Source organism: Schistocerca nitens, chromosome 5, assembly GCF_023898315.1.
Source record: "Schistocerca nitens isolate TAMUIC-IGC-003100 chromosome 5, iqSchNite1.1, whole genome shotgun sequence".
NCBI lineage: Eukaryota > Metazoa > Arthropoda > Insecta > Orthoptera > Acrididae > Schistocerca > Schistocerca nitens.
The window spans coordinates 164,646,570-164,674,451 of record NC_064618.1 but is presented as its reverse complement, the minus strand read 5'-3'; positions in this window follow the sequence as shown (position 1 = coordinate 164,674,451).

Genomic DNA, 27,882 nt, shown 5'->3' with positions numbered 1-27,882 from the left:
ATAACTTCCCCGTCACTGCGCCTACATTGTGTTCAGAGAGACTTAGAACATCTGGCTATTCAGAATTTTCCGCACCTTCTAAGCATGCAAAAATCTTAATTATCTTGTTTTCTAACACTTTAATGTTCCGATGAAAGGAATTAATCTTATTTTTCTGGAAACTATTACAGGTATTATTATCCAGTACTGGTCTAATTTCTTTCAATACTATCTGCCTGTAAGCTGACTCTAACCAAAAAACTGTGCCCTTTTGATTCCAGCAATCACATGCATTTTGAGAATGAGATTTTCACTCTGCAGCGGAGTGTGCGCTGATATGAAACTTCCTGGCAGATTAAAACTGTGTGCCCGACCGAGACTCGAACTCGGGACCTTTGCCTTTCGCGGGCAAGTGCTCTACCAACTGAGCTACCGAAGCAGACTCACACCCCATCCTCACAGCTCTACTTCTGCCAGTATCTCGTCTCCTACCTTCCAAAATTTACAGAAGCTCTTCTGCGAACCTGCGGAACTAGCACTCCTGAAAGAAAGGATACTGCGGAGACATGGCTTAGCCACAGCCTTGGGGATGTTTTCAGAATGAGATTTTCACTCTGCAGCGGAGTGTGCGCTGATATGAAACTCGGTCGGGCACACAGTTTTAATCTGCCAGGAAGTTACATGCATTTTGTTTTGTGTTCTTATGCCCCCCCTCCCCTTACACTTTCTGCAATGCGCTAATGTTCCTTCCCCCCCCCTCTCCTGTATATGTACAGGCCATGATTAATTGATCCCCACCTCCCATCACCAGCTACAGATATGAAATCTCGCTTCAGTCAAAAGCAGCTCGCTTAGCTCTTTGTTCACATGGCTAACACCTGTGTTAACCCAGGGCTGCTCATGTCGTCTCAAAACTTCGACAAACCCCACACGAGTGCGCGCTGTTTCTGCTCCTGTTGTTTTATTTTAGGTCAACTTTAATGGTCTATTCTATGTTTTCTGCTCCTCGTACAATAAGTACCTTATTATCACCACCAAAATCTACACTTACACTTACAGTGAAAATGTCCTTAATAAATTAGCCAACAAATTAGAGGCAACTGGCATATTCTGTGACCTGTAAAAAGCTTTTGATTGTGTGAATCACAGCATTCTTTTAAGTAAATTAAAATATTATGGCATCACTGGTAGTGCTGCAAAGTGATTTCAGTCATATCTTACTAACAGAAAACTAAGGGTGTCATTACATAACACTTCAGCAGACATCCTCCAACTGGGAAGAAATTCCATGTGATGTTCTCCAATGTTCTATACAAGGTCCACTACTTTTTCCTGTGTGTATTAATGACCTGTCATTTGTTACATTACCAGATCCCCAGTTTGTCTTATTAGCGGGTGTACAAGCATTGCAATAAATAGTAAATCAAATATAAATTTAGAAAGGGCAGCTAATCAAATTTTTACTGGCATTAATAAGTTGTTCATAGCCAATTCTCTGTCATTAAATTTTGAAAAGTCCCACTATATGCAGTTCAGAACTTCCTAGAGATTTCCTTCTAGTGTGTGTATAATATCATGACATGGAAATAGGAGAAGTTGAGAGTGTGAGATTCTTGGGATTACAACATGATAATATATTCAGTTGGGAGCGACATACTAACGAACTTCTAAAGCGCCTAAACAAGTCTGTATTTGCAATGCGATTGATGTCCGACACAGGAGACACAAATATAAAAAAAACTGGCATATTTTACTTATTTTTATTCCATTATGTCATATGGTATCATATTTTGGGGTAACTACACAAACCGAGAAAACCTTTTTAGAGTACAGAAGCGTATAATAAGAGTAATGTGTAGTGTAAATCCAAATCGAAACCTATTCAAAGAATTGGGCATACTAACCACAGCTTCTCAATATATTTATTGCTTAACGAAGTTTGTTGTAAATAATACAACTCTTTTTCCAACTAACTGCTTAGTACACAGTATCAATACTAGGAATAAGAACAATATACCTAAAGATTTAAAATCATTCACTCTCGCCCAGAAAGGAGTCCAGTATTCAGCAATGCATATTTTCAATATGTTACCAGCAACCATTAAGAGTTTAGTTTAAGACAAGGCACAATTTAAATATCATTTAAAAGATTTTTTTTTCCTCAACAAGTGCAGTAAACCATTTTAATGAAAATTTATTATACTTCAATTTTTGACAATACTTGGTTGTAATAGCCAAGTAACAGCTACTGTGTGAATGATGGATTTAATGAAAGCATATGTAAGTATTAAACCTGTAAATCTTAGAAGTTTAATTTTAACTCATGTACATAATTCTACTGTTTGTTGACTGAGGATCATTAAAATTAATGAAACTCAAGTTTTTCCAATTACATTTTTGTAATGTGTTTATCTGATATGTTCCACACCCAGGAGGTTCCCCTCTTTTGTGGGTCTATGGAATGAATAATTAATTTAATCTAATCTAATCTAAATATAAGGGCCCTATGTTCGCTGTCACCTATTAAGCACTTCGTTTCATGATGCCTGTGATCTGATATTCTACGCCTAGCTTTTCCTGTAGCAGTTGGTCGACAACTCTCCTGCGACTGCTCTCTAGTAGCAAACCTCTTTTGTTTCTACTTTAGTTTTCTACCAACCTAACCTTAAGGTCGTTCCTACGAGCCTGCTGTCCCCTATTAAGCTTAAACCCTAGCTTCGAGGCCCTTCCCCTGTTTCAGGTAACTAACTGTTAACCGGAATCAGAAACGTGATTTCTGAAGTTTTTTCCTTTTGCCTATTATTTGTCGCCTTCTCCCCGCGCTTTGTTTCTTTTCCCCTTCAGTCGGCTAATTCAAAATTTATCATTTCTAATTCTGCCTTGAGGGCCAAAATCTTTTTCCCTTGTTCCACGATTTTCTTGTCTCGACGACATAATCTACAAATCCACGGTAGAGCCTCTTCTGACACTTTTTTAGCTCCCCCGCTGCGTTATCCCCAATGAAATATCAACCAAGAGTCCTGACATGTGTCCACCACACCAATTAATCTATGGCAACATCCATATTTGTCAAATTGTCACATATAACGCTACTATTACAGTAAAATAAAGAACAGTACAACACACTTAAACTATAATAAAGTAATAATCAGTAAAACTTAATTTCCAGGCGACAGCGAGTCTTAGAATAACACAGTCGAAGTTGTTGAACGTAGGTAGAACCATACAAGAAGAGCATGATCTTTATGAGTGCATGACATTTCATAACAATACTCTTAAGCCGGCCGACACGATCAGATATTTTTTTTATAGTGCTGTAGTGGGTCCAACACAACACGAAAGGAATTTACAGCGCGCAGAACTTAACGCTAGCTTATAAACACACTACCGATTGTCACTTAACGTAGGTTTTAAATCACGGAAGACACGAAACGAATAATAAGTCTACTAAGAACGATGTATGTGTAACAACACTATATAAGAAGACACACGCAGGAAATAGCGCACACATTAATTTGACGATCTCCTAAAAATTAGCCAGAGTGAGAGAACTTTCGTCGACTTTCGAAGAGGTGAAAGTTTCGCAGGTGGGGGTCTAGAAACACGTTGTTGTAAAGTTGACAGGATTGCCTGTTGGCTTCTGTCACGGGTTGTTTGGTTGGTTGCCATTTGTTTGATAATGACTGCGCAGACACGGCGTAAACATTACTTATAAATCCACGAAGAATATCAAATAGTGTCTCAAATTGACAACGGAGGAAAGGGACTCACTTGCAATGTCGGAAATATAGCGAATACCTTGTACATATGAAAAAAATCTATGTTGGAATGACTAGACGATCAGTGGACACGATGATCACCGAACATAAGCAGCATTACAGGTCGGGGCAGGTAGAGAAATCAGCTGTGAAGGATCACGCGCCGTGTGAGACCGACCACATAGTGAAATTCGCCGACACAGAAGTCATTACTATTAATAAAGAAATACTAAAAGGTGATATTACGCATGTTTTTGCTTACTAACAGACGCTCACACAGTTGCAGATGACACGATGTACGCCGAGAAAAACGTCCACAGAAAAGAGCACAGAAAATATGCGGTAAACAGCGACAACAATTCTTAAAACATGCTATAACGTACAACAGATAAGGCAGTATGAAAGTACCCACAGAAAACTATATGCAGAAAGACTAACAGTAAAAATGTAATGATGTGTTACAGTGTTTGTATAGCTATGCTATTTTCTGGATGTTTTAGATTTAAAGAACCCACTGATAACAGCGATATTTGTCGCTGAAACTAGTTTGGGGAATAAATAAGTAAACAAATAACAAAAAAATGTTTTGAATTAAGGCAGACACAATTCCCATATTGTTGTTTTTCTATGCAAAAACGGATCACATAGAAGAGATCCAAGATAAAGTTATTGTAAGGGAAGGAACAGGGGAAATGACCGCGGAAAAACCCTTCAACGTTGGCGCGCTAGGTACATACGTTGAAGATCCAAAGAAACTGGTCCACCTGCCTAATATCGTGTATGTCCCCAGGTGACGACACAGAAGTGCCGCAACACAACGTGGCCTGTACTCGATTAACGTATGAAGTAGTGGGGAACTGACAGCATGAATCCTGCAGACTGTCCATAAATCCGTAAGAGCACGAGGGGGTGGAGATCTTTGAACAGCACGTTGCAAGACATCCCAGATATTCTCAATAACGTTTATGCCTAGGGAGTTTGGTGGCCAGTGGAGGTATTTAAACTGAGAAGAGTGTTCCTGGAGCCAATCTGTAGCAATTCTTGACTTGTGGAGAGTCGCATTGTCCTGCTGGAATTTCCCAAGTCCGTCGGACTGCACAATGGACATGAATGGATGTAGGTGATCAGACAGGATGCTTGCGTACGTGTCACCAGTCAGAGTCGTATCTAGACGTATTAGGGGTCCCATATCACTCCAACTGCACACGCCCTACACCTTTACAGAGCCTCCACGAGCTTGAAGAGTCCCCCACTCCCCTACTGACATGCAGGGCCCATGGATTCATGAGGTTGTCTCCATATCTTTACACGTCCATCTGAAACGAAACTCGTCCGACCAGGCAACATGTTTCGAGTCAGCAACTGTCCAATGTCGGCATTGACGATCCCAAGCGAGGCGTAAGGTTTTGCATCCTGCAGTCATCAGGGGTACCCGAGTGGGCCCTCGGCTCCGATAGCCCATATCGATGATGTTTCCTTGACTGTTTCACGCACTGACACTTGTTGGTCGTCAAGAATTGAAATCCGAATCAATTTGTGGAAGGGTTGTACTTCTGTCACGTTGAATGATTTTCTTCAGTCGTCGTTGGTCCCGTTCATGCAGGATCTTTTTCCGACCACAACGATGTCGGAGATATGATGTTTTGCCGTTTTCCTGATATTCACGTATACTAGTGAAAAGGTCGTACGGGAAAATCCCCATTTCATCGCTACCTCGGAGATGCTGTGTCCCATCGCTCGTCGGCCGTCTATAACAGCACGTTCAAACTCACTTAAATCTTGATAACCTGCCATTGTAGCAACAGTAACCGATCTAACAACTGCGCCACATATTTGTTGTAGCGCCATATTTTGCCTGTTTATATATCCCTGTACTTGAATACGCATACCTATCCCAGTTTCTTTGGCGCTTCGGTGTATAATCTGCGGCCACGAGCGCGACTCCAGTAGACCACCAGCAATGGAGGCTTAAATTTTGACAAAAGTCAGAAATATAAATATAACTAAACAAACGTCGTCCGAAGAACCAGAGACAGAAGTTAACAAGCAATTTGTCAACAAATGGCAACGAAAACCTTACCAATTTTGTTGTAAAGTTGTTTAAACTTAAAAAACTAGATAGTGGCTCAAGCAATAACAAAATTTTCGGAACTCAGAGAAACATCTTTGCTACGTGATCAATCATTGGCAGCGTTTCTAACGTTTGATCTGATTGCACAACCAGTAACTTTTGGCAGTCTTTCTGCAGAGCCCAAAGGCATGTGTTATTTTAACTTCTTTCTTGGCTGGGGGTGAAAGAACTTTTTCTGAGTCAGCATGCGAAGACGAACACTATTCTAGTCTTGAGGTGAAGCAGTACACTATTTTTGGTTGGGACGTGAAGCAGAACGGTACTCTTGGTCGAGACCGCGCCGTAGCAGATCTCGTCTTCTAGACAGGGAGCCAAGCCGAGAAATTCATTCTTTGTGCAGGCTCCGGGTATCACTTTCAGCGCAGATGCCTTCTTCCATTCGCCTCTTTAAGTTGGTATGTTCTGGCAATAAAGTGATGTGCGATGATAGTGAGCCGGCCGAAGTGGCCGCGCGGTTCTGGCGCTGCAGTCTGGAACCGCGAGACCGCTACGGTCGCAGGTTCGAATCCTGCCTCGGGCATGGATGTGTGTGATGTCCTTAGGTTAGTTAGGTTTAACTAGTTCTAAGTTCTAGGGGACTAATAACCTCAGCAGTTGAGTCCCATAGTGCTCAGAGCCATTTGAACCATTTGATGATAGTGACAAGAGTAACAGCGTTTTCAGTACCGTTATAAATCACTTTCTGGCATCCGATGCCTTAACCTTGTCTCACTTGCTTAGGTGCCAGGTTGTATTTTCCGAATCCCACCTGAACGACGGAAATCATCAAGTCCCATGCGAAACCATGTACTTCATCTACACGGGTGACCACGTGAATTACACTACTGGCCATTAAAATTGCTACACCACGAAGATGACGTGCTACAAACGCGAAATTTTACCGACAGGAAGAATATGCTGTGACATGCAAATGATTAGCTTTTCAGAGCATTCACACAAGGTTGGCGCCGGTGGCGACACCTACAACGTGCTGACATGAGGAAAGTTTCTAACCGATTTCTCATACACAAACAGCAGTTGACCGGCGTTGCCTGGTGAAACGTTGTTGTGATGCCTCGTGTAAGGAGGAGAAATGCGTACCATCACGTTTCCGACTTTGATAAAGGTCGGATTGTAGCCTATCGCGATTCCGGTTTAACGTATCACGACATTGCTGCTCGAGTTGGTCGAGATCCAATGACTGTTAACAGAATATGGAATCGGTGGGTTCAGGAGGGTAATACGGAACGCCGTGTTGGATCCCAACGGCCTGGTATCACTAGCAGTCGAGATGACAGGCATCTTATCCCCATGGCTGTAACGGATCGTGCAGTCACGTATTGATCCCTGAGTAAACAGATGGGGACGTTTGCAAGACATCAACCATCTGCAGGAACAGTTCGACGACGTTTGTAGCAGCAGGGACTATCAGCTGGGAGATCATGGCTGCGGTTACCCTTGACGCTGCATCACAGACAGCAGCGCCTGCGATGGTGTACTCAACGACGAACCTGGGTGCACGAATGGCAAAACGTAATTTTTTCGGATGAATCCAGGTTCTGTTTACAGCATCATGATGGTCGCATCCGTGTTTGGCGACATCGCGGTGAACACACATTGGAAGCGTGTTTTCGTCATCGCCATACTGGCATATCACCCGGCGTGATGGTATGGGGTGCCATTGGTTACACGTCTCGGTCACATTTTGGTCGCATTGACGGCACTTTGAACAGTGGACGTTACATTTCTGATGTATTACGACCCATGGCTCTACCCTTCATTCGATCCCTGCGAAACCCTACATTTCAGCAGGATAATGCACGACAGCATGTTGCAGGTCCTGTACGGGCCTTTCTGGATACAGAAAATGTTCGACTGCTGCTCTGGCCAGCACATTCTCCAGATCTCTCACCAATTGAAAACGTCTGGTCAACGGTGGCCGAGCAACTGGCTCGTCACAATACGCCAGTCCCTACTCTTGACGAACTGTGGTATCGTGTTGAAGCTGCATTGGCAGCTGTACCTGTACACGCCATCCACGCTCTGTTTGACACAACGCCCAGGCGTATCAAGGCCGTTATTACGGTCAGAGGTGGTTGTTCTGGGTACTGATTTCTCAGGATCTATGCTCCCAAATTGTGCGAAAATGTAATCACATGTCAGTTCTAGCATAATGTATTTGTCCAATGAGTACCCGTTTATCTTCTGCATTTCTTCTTTGTGTAGCAATTTTAATGGCCAGTAGTGTAGTTACCAGACTATTTCTTCAGATTTCTGCAGTCTTTGCCATTCGGCTTCTGGCAACTGTTTCGCTTGTAAAAAACGATAGTCTAAGTTACCGCTTCTTAGAACTAATACGGAGGCTTACGGACAATCATTCCTGTCACGTGCCATTCAGGAAAGGACCAAGGACGGAGGATGAGCCTATGGCAGTAGAAGTACTCTCGGCGATACAGCGTCAGGTTCCTTGCGGAATGCTGAAGTATATGTTGATGATTTTGATTCTTGGACCATGTACTACCCTGTTGCAATAGAAGTGTTCGTGTTTGGCGAATGCCTGGAGACTGTTACCTGCCACGACTTGTAGCAACAACAGTGATGTGTGGGGAAGGTTGTGTTACGTTATGGCGGTGGTTTTCGTGGTTATGGTGTGATGCTCCTATTACACTTTAAAGTGGGAACATCATTTTGATTTTTGTAAGTTACCAATCTGTGCGTCAGAGAGAGAGAGAGTTATGTTACCATTAAACAATCTTTGGTCTTATTGTGGCACATTCTTTGCGTCTGCACTGTCAGATACATTCTCACTAGAAGTGTTGTGGGTGATAGACGCATTCAGTATTGTGGTGTTAACTTGTGATTATATCTATTAGGTGAAGAAGGATTTCTTGCAAAGGACAGAAAGGATGAATATGATGTATGTATTGAAAGACGATAAGAATATAGATCCCGAGCCGACCTCTGTGGCCGACCGGTTCTAGGCGCTTCAGTCCGGAACCACGCTGCTGCTACTGTCGCAGGTTCGAATCCTACCTCGGGCATAGATGTGTGTGATGTCCTTAGGTTAGGTTTAAGTAGCTGTAAGTGTAGGGGACTGATGACTTCAGATGTTAAGTCCCATAGTGCTGAGACCCATTTCAATATACTTTCTGAATATTATTATTTTCTCTGAAGAGATGAAGCTTAAGATAGGACTGCAGCGCTGCACATCTAATTTGTCGGAATGATCATTGTCAGCTAGTTAACTTTGTTCACTCGCTCATAGTTGAAACAAACGCCTTGCTTAAGTAATACATAAACATATCAACTGATTAAACTGTTTGGTTTTTATAGAAATTCCCTGTTAACACTGTACTATTTTTAAATCGTTGTTCACGTTGTTAACAATAGTACTGTTCAGACCAACGTTATGTGTGAAGATCACTGTAAGTTTTACTCTGTCTTCTAGAATAAATACGGTACTTCATTTCAAAATCATTATCTTGGAAGATAGTTTCATAGGTTTAGTTATTCTCCACATTCTACTGTTTGGGCCATGTGGTTCGCAACAGTTCGAATACTGTTCGCAACTTTTGTTTAAAAATTAGCTTAGCTGCTGCCTTCTTACTGTCTGCTGTTGTGCTTTAGAGAAATCTGCAACAATGTTGACAAGGTGCGAGGTGAACGGAAATTTTGATTAGGAGCAGATAATTGTTTTACTTCAGTTGCATATTTAATGTAAAGACAAATTGTTTTCTGACCAGTTATAGTTCAATTCAAATCAGGATCTATTTAGTCAAGGTTTAGCATACAAGATTAGGTTGGATAACAGTTTGTGGGCACACAGTTCTGATAATATGTAGACTTTTCATACAGTTGGGGGTAAATTTGGGCTAAATTCATACAGATACAGAAGGGTGGGGAACTTACAACACGTTAGGGGGAAAGTACATGAAAACGACAAAAATAGTGAAAATTTTTTATTGGCTCATTTACTTGGTAGAATTGCTATTTCAATTCTTGAATATTACGTTCAAATTTCACTCCTAAGTATGATAAAAATAGTAATTGATAAAAGCTTGCATGGGGTTCAAATGGCTCTGAGCACTATGCGACTTAACTTCTGAGGTCATCAGTCGCCTAGAACTTAGAACTAATTAAACCTAACTAACCTAAGGACATCACACACATCCATTCCCGAGGCAGGATTCGAACCTGCGACCGTAGCGGTCGCTCGGTTCCAGACTGTAGCGCCTAGAACCGCACGGCCACTCCGGCCGGCAAGCTTGCATGGGGCCATGTTCCTTTCTTCTTCTCTGTTTGCTCATAATATTTACTACCGCAGCGTTTGCTTCCAATTTTTTGGAATCACAATATATAGAAAGTTTGTGTTCATGTTTCGGAGTATGAAAAACTCCAAAATCCCTATGAAAATTACAAATCTCTGAAATGAAAACAATATCTCAAGAAAACTTTTGTTTCCACAACTTCAGCACATAATGGTTGTTTAGATTTTAACTGTGATGATATTGGCAGACTTATAACTCTGCAGAGGTTAGGATTTGATCCAGGAGCTTCCGCCCCGTCGATTATTGAAGGAGCTTGTTTGAAAACCACAAGTTTGTCTACAGTCTTTTTAAAAGCAAAGTAGTTATTGCGAGCGACAAAACTAGAGCTAGTAATTATTTGTGCTCAGAGAAGTCGACGGCCTGAGTGACCGAGCGGTTCTAGGCGCTTCAGTCTGGAACCACGCGACCGCTACGGTCGCAGGTTCGAACCCTGCCTCGGTCATGGATGTGTGTGATGTCCTTAGGTTAGTTAGGTTTAAGTAGTTCTAAGGTCTAGGGGACTGATGACCTCAGCACTTAAGTCCCATAGTGCTCAGAGCCATTTGAACCATTCAGAGAGTCATCCATTGTTACGCAGATAAAAATTGTTAGTTGACCAATATCTAATACACCTGTACCCTCCACCGACAGTTCACAATTGAATTGTTTAGTTTCTTTTTTATGCACAGGACCTTGTCAAGAATTCAACTTTTAAACATGTTACGCTACAATGTATTTGTTTTTAAATACTCAGCTGCATCGTTGGAATCAGATGCGTTTGCCATATCTATTAGTATATCGTTTCTCAAGAACGCCGCCACCGAAGCACTTCTGCACACCGCACAAGTGCACTTAAACACTTTTCTGTAAGACTTGACGGTTCTGTACCTTCTATATTTGTTTTTGCCCATCGCTCGTCATGATAGAAACGCCTGTGTGTTGCTTTATGGAGCGAAGAGAATTATCGACGTAGATTACTACCTAATCAAACGACTTAACCGTTTTTTTGCGTATTTAACATTAAGTTTTTCGTCAAAACTCTGGACAAAAAACGTTAATCCTCCAGTCTTCATTGCAAACATCGTTGTCTGTGTTCTTCTTGTTCGATTTTCTCAAGAACCGTAACACAAAAATAGCCTCAGTAATAACCAGAATGAAGCCAGAATAACAGCCACAATAACAACCGAAATGTCAAAATTAGTGATAGCGCAGTATTGAGGAGAGTAAATCTGAATAAATCGCCAACGACTTATATGTCAGACAAGTTAAGGTGTGAAACCCTATTCCTTAAGGAAACAGTCAAAGGGTCACTGCCTCTCTCAACTGCTGATTAACAAACCGATGGTATATCGTATGTTGTGACCTGACGGTGACGGCGCAGTGCGAGTAAACGTGGAGAGTGAATTGCTGGCTGGAGAGGAATAGCTCGCGAGCCACGCTTTGTTGCTCCTCCTCTATGTCAGTGTCCAGTGACAGGCAGGGAAATACCAGGTGTACCGGTATGAAATGAGCGTTTTTTGTTGTTGTGAAAATGAAACACTACTTTTGAATTGAAAAGTAAAAACATTTTGTTCAAAGTACTGACGATTGCTTTCTATTCATTTTGACCACCTTTTGGCAATTTGTAGACACCACGCCCGCCTTTTGAAGCAAACCAATCAGACACCCAATTTTCGACTTCTTCGTAGGAATCGAAGTGTTCCTCAGCCAATGCGTGTCCCATTGATGAAAACAAATGGTAGCCGGAAGGGGCCAAGTCAGGTGAATACGGCGGTTGGGGTAGCAGCTCCAGACCAGTGTTTTGATTGTATCCTGAACGAGTTTTGCTTTGTGTGCAGGTGCACTGTCGTGTAAAAAAATTACTTTGCCATGTCTTCTGGCCCATTCTGGTCTTTTTTCGATCAATGCGTATTTCAAATTGATCATTTGTTGTCTGTAGCGATTAGTATTCTCAGTTTCACCGGGTTTTAGAAGCTCATGATACACCACACCTTTCTGATCCCACCAAGCACAGAACATTGTCTTCTTGCCGAATCGATCTGGTTTTGCAGTCGATGTTGATGGTTTTCCCGGATTAACCCATGATTCTTCCCGTTTAGGTTTCTTAAAATAAATCCATTTTTTATCGCCAGTAACAATTCGATGCAAAATTGATTTTCTTTCATGTCTTTGAAGCACAATTTGACAAATGGTTTTTCGGTTTTCCATCTGTCTTTCATCCAGTTCATGTGGCACCCATCTTCCACACTTTTGGATCTTTCCTATAGCTTCAAACGGTCGAAAATTGCTTGTTGTGCAACATTTAGCATTTCTGCCATTTGCTTCTGACTCAAAGTATCATCTTCATCCAGTATTGGTTGCAATTCGGCGTCTTCGAACTTTTTTGGTGGTCTTCCACGTTCTTCATTTCTTACATCAAAATCATTATTTCTGAACCGTTGAAACCATCTTTTGCATGTTGCTTCCGATAGAGCATGATCATGCCTCGATAAGCAATCGACGTGACTCTGCAGCATTTTTTTAAAAATGAAAACAAGAAATTAATGCTTTCCGCAAATCATCACTTTCTGGTACAAAATTCGACATTGTTAACACGATGAAAACATATGATGTTTGTTTCATGACTTGATGTATACTAAATATCTGTGAAAGGTGTCATACCAACAAAAAAAAATGAAGGCTCGTTCACAACAAATGTTTCCTATCGACACACTTGTATCTTAACGCTCATTTCATACCGGTACATGTAGTGTACATAGTTCCGCGTAGTCAGCGCGTACACAACTTTCCCACTAGAGCGCGCCCCGCTAAGCACAACAGCGCAGGCGCAGCGCTCGTCCGTCTCTGCACTACGAGATGGCACTGCCTTAGAGACGGACCAAATTCTGCTTCCGCCGATCCGCGTATTAATATGTAACGCAGCCAATGAGATTGCTGCTAATGTAGAGCCTTTTCTCCTCGCACATCACACTCGCGCAGCGATACCTGAACGCGCGAGGTATTATAATGAGTGGACAGACCTCCGATCAGTCAGTCTGCATTTGTCTGCACTAGTCTGTACCAGTCTGCATTAGTCTGTACCAGTCTATAGTCAAGTTTCAGTCTGCACCTAATAAGATTACCATATTCCTGTACATAGCCATGAAGATAAATGAATAGACACTTTGTCAAGTATCAGAGATATGTGAGAATAAGATTAACGTACCAAGACCAAAGGAACTTCAGATTGTCAGTTGTAAATAGCATCCAAAATCAAGTTAAGTAAGGTTTATGCTTGTTATTATTTTAATAAATGTGTGTGAAAATTAATCAAGTTCTGTTTAAAGTTGGTCACCGTTAATCTGCTACTCTAAGCGTGCAAGTGGCATTTCTATCGTCTGACCTAACGGCAGAAGATAAACACGCGACGATAAGACCACGAGACATAACGCTGACACTCGCCTACTTCGTTAGAGCGACAAGTCAAATAATCTGTGGTGTGTGTACCGAAGGTCTTACAGTACGCAAACCACAGTACACCTGGTACTTTTTATCAGGTAGTGTATACCGAGTACTTGCAGTGGTTTGTAGATTGACAAGAAAACACAACACAATAACTTCACGCCGTCTAAGACTGTACAGATTGTACGGATGGTAGACGTGGCTGGGAGGCAGGAACGGAGATTTGCCGGGAGCAGTGCTGGCCTCTGGCGGCACCAGGTGCAGTGAGTGCCAGGCCCCGAGGCGCGCTTCACGGCGCCCGCCAGAGAGCGGAATACAATCAGCGCCCTCTGGCTGGCGCCATAATAAGTAAATGAGGCCGCGCCCCGCCCGTTCGTCGTCGCGGCGCCGGTCTGCTCCGGCCTTTGTCCGCTGATTTATGGAGCGGCAGACACCTGAGGCGGCCCGGCGCCAGCAGCTCTCCAGATTTATGCGGATCCACCCCCAGCCCGTCTCCAGCCGTCACCGCGCTTAACACTGACTAAATTCGCCGGAATCGCGCGCCCCTTTTCTGGGCGCCTTCCACGGTTTCTTGCGACGCAAATGAGACCTTTCCGCGGCTCCGGGCGGTTTTTGCCGTCGTCTCTCCCTTGGCGTTGCCTCAGGCCGCCGCTGCCACTGAGCTCGGCCACGCCCCCTCGGCTTCGGTGCATATTCAAACGGGAACCCGCCTGTCTACTCCCCTCACCCCGTGTCGGTAAGCGCTTCGCTTGTTCGCTTCTTTCGGTCTGTCCCCTTCTTGACAGGCAGTTTCCAACTTACGAGCAAATTCACTGAGCTGTAAATGTTTTACAGCGGTGGAGACCAAACTAGGAGAAGTGGTATTTATGTTCAGGGCTATTGCCAGCTGCTGAGATAACTGGTAAAGTTAATGACCAGATCTGAGTCGCTGCATTGCCATGCCATTTTAAAACGACTCTGTATCAAGCAAGGTCAGAAACCCTACCCAATAGAACAGCGGTTGCCAACCTGGTGGTAATTACCAACTGAGGGGTAAAATGAAATTTTCGGTGGGATAAAAAGAAAAGGGTTCGATTGTGTTTCGTTCAGGAAACAAAGTTATTTTTGAAATATGATTACTGTTATCACTATTTTGATAAGAGTGCAATATGACTCAATAATGAACTTTTTCAAACACAGGCATTAGTACATGACACAGTGGGGTGGAGGTTACAACTTCTCAAGCAATTGTACGAAAATCTTGCTGACATAGTCCACCCACTACACATATACGGTGTGGGATACATAAAACTCACCAGAAAAATACGTACTTGATGCACTTTATGGCCGCGCGGTATTAGCCGAGCGGTCTCAGGCGCTACAGTCATAGACTGTGTGGCTGGTCCCGGCGGAGGTCCGAGTCCTCCCTCGGGCATGGGTGTGTGTGTTTGTCCTTAGGATAATTTATGTTAAGTAGTGTGTAAGCTTAGGGACTGATGACCTTAACAGTTAAGTCCCGTAAGAATTCACACACATTTGAACATTTTTTTTTTGCACTTTATGATGGGCAACCTAACTTATTTACTGACTAGTAATTTGGGGAGGGAGTCCGCAGCTGGTGGCCGTGCGGTAGCGCTCTCGCTTCCCACGCCCGGGTTCCCGGGTTCGATTCCCGGCGGGGTCGGGGATTTTCTCTCTGCCTCGTGATGTCTGGCTGTTGTGTGATGTCCTTAGGTTAGTTAGGTTTAAGTAGTTCTAAGTTCTAGGGGACTGATGACCATAGATGTTAAGTCCCATAGTGCTCAGAGCCACTTGAAGCATTTTTATTTTTTTTTTTTTTTTTGTACGAGGGAGAGAGAGAGGAAAACTTTAATTTTTTTTAAATATCTTTCACTGGACGAAAGTGAAAGAGATGTAAGTTTTTTTTGGAAATAGTCTTCCTGTCGCTCAACACAAAACCACCAGCGTGTGTGAAATGCACAGATTCCTCGGAAATAAAATTAATTTGGTTGTTTGCGTTACCACTCGTGCACCGCCTGTTTCCACCCATCGCCTCTTTCAGTAAGCTGCTGTGGTACCAACCTTGGAGACACTTTGCAAAACTTAGGCACTTCATAAATGATGGAATGTGTTGAGCGATGACTAATGTCCAGATTTGCGGCTGTTTGATCCATCGTTACACGGCGATTTTCCAACACAGTGGCTTCAGCTGCTGCAGTAGACCCTCGTGTTACAATGCTGTGCGCCTGACCCGCTCACTGAGTGTGTGTGTCACTAAAGTCACGCCATTTCGAACTTTCTACTTCATTCATGCCCTTGATGCAGTTACAGACATGCATCATTATACTGGACCTCCATTCTCCGATGAATTTCACTGCTCACAGAAAGTATGAGAGAACGCTTGGTCCATGTCACAGACGGGTTAGCCATTTTGAACTGATATTGTGGCGACCTGTCGCTTGTCTGCAGTATACTGCCGACCTTTGGACTTCCAGTACATCGGTGGTCACGGTGCTGCCAACTTGAAGAACAATGGCGAGAAATGGCGATTTTTAATTACATTTTTAACGTTTTATTTTGACCCTCCCTCTTATTTTGTACCGTATATCTATGACCGTAAAACAGAAGCACAGACATCACATATGCTTAAATACCTCATGACATTGCTTCTTCGAATAGAAGGTATTTGTTGCAATGGACCAGGCACTCCTTCATTATTCACTTCCAAACAGTTAAACGAACTAATTGACAGCACGACGCAACAGTAACTTTGTGATGGTTAATACACTGAGGAGCGAAAGAAACTGGTACATCTGCCTGATATCGTGTAGGACCCCCGCGAGCACACAGAAGTGACGCAACACGACATGGCATGGACTCGACTAATGTCTGAAGCAGTGCTGAAGGGAACTCAGATCTCTTCTGAATAGCACGCTGAAAGACATTCCTGATTTGCTCGATAATGATCATGTCAAGGGAGTTTGGTGGCCAGCGGAAGCGTTTAAACACTGAAGAGGGTTCCTGGAGCCACTCTGTAGCAATTATGGACGTGTGGTGTGACACATTGCCCTGATGGAATTGCTCAAGTCCGTCTGAATGTACAATGGACATGAATGGATGCAGATGATCAGACAGGATTCTTACGTACGCATCACCTATAAGAGTCGTATCTAGACGTATCGGGGGTCACAGATCACACCAGTACAGACCTTCCACAAGCTTGAACAGTACCCCGCTGACATGCAGGGTCCATGGATTCATGAGGTTGTCTCCATACCCGTACACGTCCATCCGCTCGATACAATCTGAAACGAGACTCGTCCGACCAGGCAACACGTTTCCAGTCATCAACAGTCCAGTGTCGCTGTTGAGAGGCCCAGGCGAGGTGTAAAGCTTTGTGCCGTGCAGTCGTTATGGGTACACGAGTAGGCCTTCGGATCCGAAAGCCATATCGATGATGTTTCGCTGAAAGATTCGCATGCTGACACTTGTTGATGGCCCAGCGTTGACATCTGCAGCAGTTTCGGAAGGGTTGAACGATTCTCTTCAGTCGTCGTTGGCCCAGTTCTTGCTGTATCTTTTCCTGGCCGCAGCGATGTCGGATATTTGATGTTTGGCCTGATTCCTGATATTCACGGCTACTCTTGAAATGGTCGCACGGGAAAATCCCCACTTCATGATCCCTCGGAGGTGCTGTGTCCCACTGCTCGTGCGCCGACTATAACACCACTTTCAAACTGGCTTAAATCTTGATAGCCGGCCGCGGTGGCCGAGCGGTTCTAGATGCTTCTGTCCGGAACCACGCTGCTGCTGCGGTTGCAGGTTCGGATCCTGCCTTGGGCATGGATGTGTGTGATGTCCTTAGGTTAATTAGGTTTAAGTACTAATTCTAGGGGACTGATAACCTCATATGTTAAGTCCCATAGTGCTTAGAGCCATTTGAACCGTTTAAATCTTGATAACGTGCCATTTCAGCAGCAATAACCGATCTAGCAACTGCCCCAGACACTTGTTCTCTTATATAGGCGTTGCCGACCGCAGCGGCGTATTCTGCCTGTTTACATATTTCTATATTTGAATACGCATGTCTATACCACTCTATTTGCCGTTTCAGTGTACATCATTGTAGGACCCAAAGAGTACTATTATTATCGTTGTTATTGCCTTTTTCGTAGCTGTGGTCGGACACAAAATATTGGTAGCCTGAAATCATCTCTTTTGCGTCAGCTGACAGGTGATTTTCAAACTGTGGTGTCAACGCAAGACACCACACTTGCTAGGTGGTAGCTTTAAATCGGCCGCGGTCCATTAGTACATGTCGGACCCGCGTGTCGCCACTGTCAGTGATCGCCGACCCAGCGCCACCACACGGCAGGTCTAGAGAGACGTACTAGCACTCGCCCCAGTTGTACGACGACTTTGCTAGCGACTACACTGACGAAGCCTTTCTCTTATTTGCCGAGAGACAGTTAGAATAGCCTTCAGCTAAGTCCATGTCTACGACATAGCAAGGCGCCATTAACCATTTCAAGATAGAGTCTCACTTGTATCATCAAGAATGCTTTATACAAATGATGGAATAAAGTTAAGTATTCTAGCAGCTACGTACTTTTCTTTATAGCATTCATTACGAATCCTGTTTCAGACCTAAACCAGCCTGCGTGAGTTGACGCGTGCCCTTTCGGCTTCCTCGCCTTGTGTCTCGACTGTCTTGTCTAGACACAACACAAACAATAACTTGTTAAGCCGTGGCGGCTCGTTTCATCTTCCCCTGTCGATTGCTTCTGTCTGGCGACTCACCAGGTGGCGCTGTGAGGTTATCGCTTCCCCGGCTAGGCTTCAAATATTGCCGCTAAAGCAGTGTTCGGGTCTAGGAACTGCACAGTGCAGGCAGTTTGCACGGAGGCATCACGCAGTGTGGAGCTGGGGCCAGTGGCAGTGCTTGGAGCAACGAACAGCTCTTGCGGATCGGCACGACGTCCTTTCTTGGTCGTCGTTCATCCTTCTTCGCCAGGACTGGGTAGAAGCAAACGGTTTGGTTCGGCTGTGCCGTGCGTATCTGGCTGTTCAGCTTTGTGCGTCGGTTCGTAAGCTGTTTGAGCAGATGTTCGTGTTTATATTCACTGAGTCGTCACGCACGCCTTTGACTCTATGTGGTTCTAGGACCAGTTTGTTATCCTATCTGCTTTGTGTGTTAATGAAGTGACTTGTCTTAATCTGCTGGCCAGCGTTCTCTCTAAAGTTTGCCATGGCTAATGTCGTTATGACTACGTAATGTGTCCGGCTTTCATGCATAATTATATGAGGTGTCTATGAATTAGTCTTTTTTTTTAATTTGGTGTTTGTTTTAAAGTGTTTCATGCGAGAGAGAAAACTCATTCTGAACTTTAAAATTTCTCTCCACTAAGTTTTATTTTTATAAGTATTGGGTGGAGCCCCTGCACGTCCACACCGGCATCAAGGCCAACACGAAGGATCTACTGCCATCTCTGCACAGATGTTAATGTTCACCAAGTGCGGTCTTCGGTACTGTGATGTCTGCGTACGTCGGGTTATTATTAACCATTAATATGCGCTCATCTGGAGATCGATCGGATAGAAAATTGAAAGAAGGGTAACGGTTTGAAGGACAGAGAAATGGGGAACAATGGGGAGCAAAGGCGAAAAACCTCTGTGATAATTGTCTCGAGTAGTATGAGCAGTAGCTGTTTGCTTGCTATAAGTGACAGGTCATGCAAGGGCTAGGTAAGTTAGTAGTGGGTACCATGCACGCTGATACCTTTGACGTTGCGAGACGTTGTCATTCGGTGGCTGTTGCTGGGTACTGGCATTAACTTCTAAGCCTGCATCAGCATACCTGGAACAGTTGTATTCGTCACCGGATAGTGTCCGATAGGTCATATACCGGATGCACAGGGTAGGGTAGTATAGGTGTTTTTTTTTGTGCGTTAGTGTGCGAGTTTATCGGCTTCCATACTGTTGCCTGATGGTCGGCTGTGATAGTAATTCATGGTCAGTATTGCTGATTTGGAACATATCACCGATGTTGTCACTTAAGAGTGTGTCTTAGTTCACCATAGGTCGTTAGACCCTAGCTAACAATGTCCTTGGTTGCATATGCTTCCACCTGTGATTGTGATCATAGTTCCCCAGATTAAGAGTGAAAGGATTGTTCGAGTCTCTCGAGGTCCTGTATAGTCGTGTCGCGAGCTTTTCTGTGCTCTCCGGTATTACTATTATCCAACCTTTAAAGTTGTCTGTGCTATGACCTCCAGATAGTGGCAAGACCTTAGCGAGTTGTTGTTTACATTCCTTCCTGGAACAATTTACGGCTCCTTTTGTGTAGTTATCTTTTGCACCTTACATTTTTAGCGTAGCTTATTTCCTATAGCGTATGACCTTATTGGAAGGTTCTATAAGTGCAAGCGTGGTTAAACAACAAGCTTCACTTGTAGCATAATTCATTCAGACTTTTGTATTCGGTGTTTGTTAACAGCATCAACTAAGTTGCCGGGAGAGAGTTCCGTGTCGGTGGTTTCTTGAGCGTGGGTCTGACTTTCTTGCGGCCGTGTGGACGGCTCTCGAGCTCTTCCTGGCGCAGCTTGGTGTTTGTTTGCAGTAGTGCCTTCTGACTGCCTGTGCTCAGGTTGAGTATATTATTTTATCCGATTTGGATTGTAAGTGAAATTTTCCTGTCAACCAAAAGTACTTTGATTAATTGTCTTTGCACAGGAAATTTTCCCTTAAATGTTACTGTTTTGTTTAATAAATATTGTACCCTTGTTCTAAATTTGATTTCAAATTATCTGGTGTAAACGATCTGGGTAAGACGTAAAGACAAATTCATATGTCTCGTTAACTAGTTATTATATATCTTTTGAGTGACAGCCTAGTGTTTTGAATTTGAACTCGCTTCAAGGAATTTATGTGGAACTCACATTCCATTTATTTTTACTGCCTGGTTTATTTAAAAAATTTAATTTAAAGTTTTTAAAAGCCAGTATTGTTAAAGTCTTATTGTCTTGCACTTTATTTGAGGTCATTATTATTGTAATTCAGTGAGACTGTCATTCATCGTTTTGAACACCTTCAAGTCTATGAATTCAACGTGGCAAATTACGAGGTACTTTCAAGTTCTAAGGCCTCCGATTTTTTTTCTCCGGACTGGAAGGAGATAGAAACATGTGCATTGTTTTAAAATGAGGCCGCGTTCATTGTCAATACGTCCCAGAGATGGCAGCACCGTACGGCAGGTGGAATATTACCGCCAGCGGCGAGAATGAGAACGGTTTTAAATACTTAAAACGGCGACGTTTTCCTTACTTGAACAGTGTGTAATCATTCGTTTTCTGAATTTGCGTGGTGTGAAACCAATTGAAATTCATCGACAGTTGAAGGAGACATGTGGTGATGGAGTTATGGATGTGTCGAAAGTGCGTTCGTGGGTGCGACAGTTTAATGAAGGCAGAACATCGTGTGACAACAAACCGAAACAGCCTCGGGCTCGCACAATCCGGTCTGACGACATGATCGAGAAAGTGGAGAGAATTGTTTTGGGGGATCGCCGAATGACTGTTGAACAGATCGCCTCCAGAGTTGGCATTTCTGTGGGTTCTGTGCACACAATCCTGCATGACGACCTGAAAATGCGAAAAGTGTCATCCAGGTGGGTGCCACGAATGCTGACGGACGACCACATGGCTGCCCGTGTGGCATGTTGCCAAGCAATGTTGACACGCAACGACAGCATGAATGGGACTTTCTTTTCGTCGGTTGTGACAATGGATGAGACGTGGATGCCATTTTTCAATCCAGAAACAAAGCGCCAGTCAGCTCAATGGAAGCACACAGATTCACCGCCACCAAAAAAAAAATTCGGGTATCCGCCAGTGCTGAAAAAATGATGGTGTCCATGTTCTGGGACAGCGAGGGCGTAATCCTTGCCCATTGCGTTCCAAAGGGCACTACGGTAACAGGTGCATCCTACGAAAATGTTTTGAAGAACAAATTCCTTCCTGCACTGCAACAAAAACGTCCGGGAAGGGCTGCGCGTGTGCTGTTTCAACAAGACAGCGCACCCGCACATCGAGCTAACGTTACGCAACAGTTTCTTCGTGATAACAACTTTGAAGTGATTCCTCATGCTCCCTACTCACCTGACCTGGCTCCTAGTGACTTTTGGCTTTTTCCAACAATGAAAGACACTCTCCGTGGCCGCACATTCACCAGCCGTGCTGCTATTGCCTCAGAGATTTTCCAGTGGTCAAAACAGACTTTTAAAGAAGCCTTCGCCGCTGCCATGGAATCATGGCGTCAGCGTTGTGAAAAACGTGTTCGTCTGCAGGGCGATTACGTCTAGAAGTAACGCTAGTTTCATCGATTTCGGGTGAGTAGTTAATTAGAAAAAAAAATCGGAGGCCTTAGAACTTGAATGCACCTCGTAACTTGGAATTCTCCTACCTGTTTTCTTAAAGAGGACTTGTTGTTACCTTAAACGAAATAAATGTTTGTTGTCAAAAGGGTAAATGATGTTAGTTAAAGGCACCTAGTCTTTCCAAGTTATATCCCTGATGCTGGTAATTTCAGATTTGAATGGTAGCCACAGAGTATTGTTGGTGTGGTTGCCTTCCTGTTCATTAATCCCGCGGTGAGGGGGGTGGAAGGGGGGAGGTGGGGGAGAATTGTCTATCCTTATAACATCATTTGTCCATATCGAGTGTAATGTTTGTAAGCGAGTTCAATTTGTTTCAGAGAACCAGGTGTTGAGGCAAGGAGTCGTGCAGGCAAAGGCTGCAACATCTTCAATACGAACAGCACAGTCATCGCACACCTATCGATGGTGGTGTTTTAAAGCTCGGAGGAGGGTTGTGGACGGCATTGGGCGAATGTCTCCACATCTCATCATAAGAATCGGCGAGGTAGGTGCTGCTAGTTCCACCATTTCTTTAAATATGGGTGAATTATTTCAAAATATCAATTGCTTGGAGGGTAACCAACTCACACGTAAGCGAGTGTGCGGGGTTGAGATCCAGTTGTGTCATTTCAGTGATCGTCTTGATGATCTAGCTCGCGTTGAACTCAGTGATCACCAGAGTGTCATTGTAAAACAGCACAGGACGAGGAGTAAAGGATTACGGATTAGTGTGGGCGCGTTAGGTTTAGAGAATTAAGGACCGAGTGCACTCCAAGAGCGGGGAAATGTGGAGCAGCTAAGGGCACGTGTAATTGAAAGGAAGTTGCCAGCACATTTCTTCTTGTTATAATGACAACTTGAGCGCTTGTGTTATTGGCAGCTAAAGGCTCCTGGGGAAACCTTACTTCAATAAATTCAGAGTTTCCTTACTACTGTCTCGGCTTTGCGTACGAATGGCGCCGAACAGGATTATACAGGGTGAGTCACCTAACATTACCGCTGGATATATTTCGTAAACCACATCAAATACTCACGAATCGATTCCACAGACCGAACGTGAGGAGAGGGGCTAGTGTAACTGGTTAATACAAACCATAAAAAAATGCACGGAAGTATGTTTTTTAACACAAACCTACGTTTTTTAAATGTAACCCCGTTAGTTTTGTTAGTACATCTGAACATATAAACAAATACGTAATCAGTGCCGTTTGTTGCATTGTAAAATGTTAATTAAATCCGGAGATATTGTAACCTAAAGTTGACGCTTGAGTACCACTCCTCCGCTGTTCGATCGTGTGTATCGGAGAGCACCGAATTACGTAGGGATCCAAAGGGAACGGTGAGGGACCTTAGGTACAGAAGAGAATGGAACAGCACATTACGTCGACATGCTAACACCTTTTTATTGGTCTTTTTCACTGACGCACATGTACATTACCATGAGGGGTGAGGTACACGTTCAACGGGCGTTTCATAGGACGTGGAGGACGCATAAATTGGCCAGCCCGTTCTCCTGATCTTACACCTCTGGACTTCTTTCTGTGGGGTACGTTAAAGGAGAATGTGTACCGTGATGTGCCTACAACCCCAGAGGATATGAAACAACGTATTGTGGCAGCCTGCGGCGACATTACACTAGATGTACTGCGGCGTGTACGACATTCATTACGCCAGAGATTGCAATTGTGTGCAGCAAATGATGGCCACCACATTGAACATCTATTGGCCTGACATGTCGGGACACACTCTATTCCACTCCGTAATTGAAAACGGAAACCACGTGTGTACGTGTACCTCACCCCTCATGGTAATGTACAGTCGTGGACAAAACGAGCGAGACCCCTCGCCTTTTCGTTATGCTGATCCGCACGGCTTTAAAGTCTGCTACACAGCATAACAGGCAAGGCGACGAAGTGCTACCAACATACTATGCGCAGGCGTGAAATTGACAAACTATCTGAACTTTTTTAGACTGTATTCCATAATTTCTAAGACTATATTAATGCTGATTAGTGTGTTAAATACAACACGTAAACATAAGACAGAACTTAAAGAAGAAACGCTAATTTGTATGAAACGGACGAATAAAAATGAATTTCAGCTTATCCAGATAACAGACAAAGAACCCCAGACCGTTACGAATTAGCAAAATATTATCCGCATTCGCCCGCGAAACGGTCTGTGTCAACGTTCAGACCAGTCATACTGGATTACCATTGCTGACCTACCATGAAAGTGTGCAAATTTAGCAATGCGTGAAGATTCATAACGAAATTCACTTAAACATCATTCAGTGCCACACTTAAGTCAATTCCATTATTGACAGAAGCGGAAAAAGGAGGCAGTATCATGTATGAAATTCTACAAGAGTGTCATATTGACATCCACAGAGCGCCAGTACAGAATAAAGGTAGCGATAAAACGTATTGGGTGCGCGAGAATTTCTTAAAATTGCTTTACTGATATTCTACCTGCCTCCATAGAGATTAGAACCGAAAACAAACCAGACCTTCCTTTCACTATGCTAGCAGACAACCTAGGCAAACAGCCCTCTATTATTACCCCAGACATGAACAAGCCGGCAATTTCGCAATAAAAATCTGCAGTTTCTGTTGCATAGAGCTTTCTGGACTCAAAAACATGAATTTTCTTCCTTTATGTCACCACTTATGCGACAATCATTCGGGATGATTATCGAAATAACAAATTACTGTTATTAGAGAGTAAATTTTGTAGGATAATTCTGCACCACCCCAGGAAATAAACGGCTACATAGCTGCCAAACGTATTCTGCATTGTTTCGAATTCTCCACTAGACTCGCCACAGCCAGAAAACGTTCATTAGCAGAAGTGTTTCTTAAGCTAGCTAGCAATGAGAATGTTCGTACTTCTAAAACGCGGTGGCATTAATACTGGGATGTGAATTACCACGTGTATAGGCAAATACATTCTATTTGCATTCCTGTAAACGTGATTTGGATCGAAAACGTAGCTACGACTAATATGCTTATGTATCGACAGCAACTAGAACATTTCGAATAAAGAGTAGCGGGTGTTATTTATGCGGCCCTCATCTTCAGTGTTTTCGTTGTTAGGATTTCGTCACCTAAACCGGTAAAAACGGAACCCTACTAGTCTCACTTTCTTGACCGTCTATCGGTCTACCCAACCCTTAAAACCCGTTTACCTCCAGAACGGGTGGACATAATAAGCGGAAATGTATCGTACTTCTTGCTGTAACCGGTCCCTTGCTGGTGTAAAAAAGTGAGCTTCTATGTCAACGCAATCAAAAGATACGACGGTTTATTTAAAGAAAATTTACGCGAAAGGTCAAAAAATGGCTTCAAGAACTATGCGACCTAACTGCTTAGGTCATCAGCCCCTAGACCTAGAACTACTTAAACCTAGCTAGCCTAAGGGCATCACAGACATCTATGCCCGAGGTAGAATTCCAACCTGCGACTGAAGCAGCCGTGCGGTTCGTCACTGAAGCGCCTGGAACCGCTCGGCCACCGCAACGAGGCGAAACCCTACTCACCTCATGTATAATGATAATATATACTGTCTAGTGAGGATAAACTGTATTCTCCAGCAACTCAGATCGTTTGATCACGGAACTTTTACGAAGCTACATTCAAACTTTGTCGAAGTCGTCTGCAATATCCATTACAAACACCCTAGGAACTTCGTATGCGATATCCACTTCTGAATACGCTGGCAGATAATGCAGTACTATAACAAGTACGTGGGAACTTATTGTTATTGGTCCATGCATGACACTTTATTTCAATATCACTTTAACGCGCCTAGGTGTTCGTATATGGCTGAAATTAATGAACAAAAAGTAAATAAACAGTAAACAACTTCGATGTTCAGATCATGTGAAAGTCACATGTCGTAATTACAACATAATTTCGTTGTTACATCTATATGACTACATCAACAGGATTTCTTTGCAATCCGGACTTACGTGCCTGGCAGAAGGTTCGGATTATTTCTCTACCGTCCCACTCATTAACAGTGTGCGGGAAAAGGGACTACTTAAATCTTTTCTTGCGAGCCTTGAATTACATTATTACTATGGTTTCTTCTTGTGTAAGTACCCTAGGAAATAATGTTTTGGCATTCAGAACATATGGTGGTGATTGAAATTTCGTGAAAAGATCTCGTGGCAACGAAAAACGCATATGTTTTCATGAATGTTACCCCAACTCGATTATCAAATCTGGGATCCTCTCTCCCCTATTTCGTGACATTACAAAGCGTGCTACCGTTCCTTGGACGTTTTTGCGTGCACAGTCAATCACGTCTGTCAAGGATATTATAGCAGTGGACGGACAAACGTAGTGTAGGCAGTGTTTTCAGTTGGCCTGTTGCGTATTCTTAGTGTGCGGCCAATAAAACGCAGTCATTCGTTTGCCTTCCCCACAAAAGTATGTTTTCGATCTTTCCAGTTTAAGTTTTACTGGGTACTGAGATGAACTGACAGTGCTTCGACTTGTGTTTTGTCATGTAACCGAAAGTTAATTATTGTTATTGGACGCAGCTTTCGTGTTTAATGTATTCCTCAGTCAACAACAGTAGACTCCTCGTACACCACACATAACTGTTTCAAAGTATTAAATTGTTACTGATCTTACCATGTTGCAGTGGTCATCTTAACTTGCCGTTTTGAAAAAAAGGAAAATATTTTAGCGAAATGTAGCGACTAAGAAGCGGAGTATCCAAACAAACAAACGTTTCCGGTTTAAGTAGTTGCAGTAGGTCTACTACACAGTAACGTAAATTAGGAGCAAAGTCCATAAGTAGATTCTCATCAGGAAAACCAGCCCTCATAATGCAAAGTGCAACTACAACAAAGAAAGTTTCCAAACATGTCAATGAGTAGTCGAGGAAAGTGGACGCATTCTGTCTACTGAATCCCAACGCACGCAATTTACGAGGGGGCACGCCAAGTGTCAGACCCCGATCTTGCTTTTAACTACGCTCATTGAAAGAGGGGACAAAATAAGCTTAAACTCTACCGCTTCTGAGAAAACGACGGTCAAAGTGTTCAATGCGTTGTTGCTATAGTGTAGATACCGCTTAGCGGTTAAGGATTCAACTGAAGCGGTGGCTCTGCGGCTACCATAGCGACTTCGGAACTTTGCGCTGCGAGTTCGAAACCCGGTTTTTCCTTTTTTCCCCCCTCACTCTCTGAATTATCTACGAATGTTTATTCCAATTTATGATGAAACACTGTTGTCGTTATTCGTCAGTTAATTTACTGTGTAAAGAAATAAGTTAAAAAGGGAACACACAGTGCGTAGTGGGGCGATCACTCTGTTGTAGAAATAATTCAGAAGCCAAGATCGCTTAAATACTGTCTACTGGATAACCGGTTTCAACACACTAAAGGTGCCATTATCGGATCTAAATGTAGATTAACATTGATAAACCATTTGGATATAACGATACATGAGGCAGACGAGATGATTTTATATCAGCTTGTCTCATTCGTTTATTATTTTTTTAATTCATTAATTACACATAAAGTTAATTGTCGAGTAATGACAACATTATTTCAACATAAATTAGAAAAAAAACATTCGAAGATAATTCTGATAGAGAGGCAGGAAAATAAAATAATTAAAAAACCCAATATGGTCTCGAACACGGGAATCAATGCTAAGAAGGAACGACGGTAGCCACTGAGCCACCGCTTCAATTGCGTTCTCGGCTGCAGAATGTATCTACACTAGAGCAACAGCGCGTTGATTACTTTGGCCGTCGTTTTCTCGGAAACGGTCGAGTGTCTGCAGATAAGCCGAAACACAAGTTCGCTTATTTTGTCCTCTCCTTCACTGACAAGGGGAGGCCGCCAATTGTGAAATTCAGATTCGATTCATACTGCGC